The sequence below is a fragment of the Miscanthus floridulus genome, chromosome 15, assembly GCF_019320115.1.
Source record: "Miscanthus floridulus cultivar M001 chromosome 15, ASM1932011v1, whole genome shotgun sequence".
In the NCBI taxonomy this organism is placed as follows: domain Eukaryota; kingdom Viridiplantae; phylum Streptophyta; class Magnoliopsida; order Poales; family Poaceae; genus Miscanthus; species Miscanthus floridulus.
Window position 1 is genome coordinate 64,634,865 of NC_089594.1, and position 2,190 is coordinate 64,637,054.

Sequence of the window (2,190 nt, forward strand, 5' to 3'; positions counted from 1 at the left end):
GCATTCACCCTAGATCGGCGGTGTATCCGATCATGCTCTCACAACTCACACTTACCGAGGCGTAGAGGCAAATGATCCATTCATTACCACTCAACCAAGTGGCACTCATACAATAGCACGCCGTATGAGCGACGAAAGAGAAATATGATGCAAGAACCCCAGTCAGTACTTAATTAAGCCACCTAAAGTCCTTAACTGGGCATAAAGGATATGATCACTGGCACACTTTATAGTTTTAAAATCACGTTTTCCAAATGCCTTTTTGTTTTAAATACACTGGTGAACAGTAACATGCTAAACCTAGCTCTGATACCAGCTGTGACAGAACCGACCAATTATACGAAATTACGTAAGAAAATCATCCACCAGAGCAGACGATTGAGCAAACTTAAGCCCGTATAACCCGGTAGTATATGAAATCACGAAGGATTTCAAACCAACTTGTGTCCCAGCCACGATCGTAATAAGTTTAGCGGTCACCATCACATATTACATAAAAGTTCGCGATCTCAGATACATCAGAGTTTAAACATAGTTATTACAAACCAGTTCGAATAAAAGTAGCGGAAGTCATTTGTTCAAACCACACACACACTCACGTGGAGTTTAAATATAGTGCCAGCGAATGATCATCTCCAACAAAAGCATCAGATGAGATGTAAGGAATGACCATGCCCATGGTCCTAAGCATCACCCATCGTAGGATAAAGGCAGTTGATACAGTAGCCGTAATACATCTGCCCATCTACAACAAGTGGGAATAAAACCCTGAGTACGAGAAGGTACTCAGCCAGACTTACCCGACATAACCAAAAATAAATGACACCAAGGATTATGAAGGGCTTTATAGTAGGGTAGCTGACTCATTTGCAAAAAGAAGCATTTTTAGCATTTCAAGAACCTTTCTAAAAGCATTATTGCCAAGTTAATTATTATTAACCTGTCAACTAGATTTGCACCTATACTAGAGTAAACATGTGATTAAGCAAATAATGATAACCAATGATCATTAAACAACTTCCATACTGTCATATTCATTATAACTGTCCAAGTGTTCCATAACATTTACTACGATGAAGTAACTCAAGTCAAGTGCTCACTATCCAGGAGCAATGGCGATTCAAATCGATTCCTAACCAGCTGGTGATTTGTTCCTTACACAAACCTCACTCACCCGCTAAAGTGAGATATTGATCACCGAGTCAACTTTCTAGGAATCTCGAGTTTGCCAGGAACCACATGTACCCAGGGGCCGACCGACTGCACTTTGGTCTTATCATCCCACCCCCGTGTCCTACCACACCTGCTCCGGTACAGTGCGTTGCGGGCAATCTACTCGGCCCGAAAAATCTCCCAGCTTCGTGGTCAGAAGGTACTTTATCCGGCCAGCTAAATATAAGGCATGCATTCAACATGACTCGAGGCCCAACAACGGTCGGTCCTTAATCGACACAGATGGAAAGCACTACAGTCCAAAACTCTGCAAGTCTCCGTCCGGTCTCAACTTCATTTAACACTTAGTTATACCATGACTTCATAGTCATCCAAGCAGATCCAGGTAACCACCTATAGCTCGCAGGTGATAGGAAATCACCTGACTTCTACCGGTCTAAGCCAGCTAAGCATTGACTCGACTGCGGATACCAGGGTAACAAGAATATAGTATAACAAAGGTAAGCAAGGTATAATGCAGCAATAGTTGCAAACAACTCCTGAACGTAATGCATCAATTTAAAGTAAGGTATTTAATTAAATAATCGCAACCCGGGAGAAAAATGCTCCGGGGCTTGCCTCTCTCGAAGGAGCTCGGACGGTGATCGGGGCACTCCGGAAGTTCCTCAACGTCCTCCTCGTCGGCTTCTGGCACTTCCTGCTGCTGCACCTCGAGCTGCTCCTCTGGCTCCTCGGGTATGACGATTGGGTTCTCGGTTTGCGATCCTGTATGATGCAATGCGCGTAAGTGATTATGCAAACGGTGCATCGAAGGAGATGAATGCCATGGGTATGTTGAAATACAAGGTAGTCAACATCATCCAAGAAACTATACTATAAGCACATGTCATCTACTGCATTCTCTTCTACTACTAATATGTTAAGTCAACATATTTTATTAAATACTTCAAAGATACACCAAAGCTTTACTAATTTCTTAATCACACTTAAAGCAACATTTACTTAAACCCTAATTAA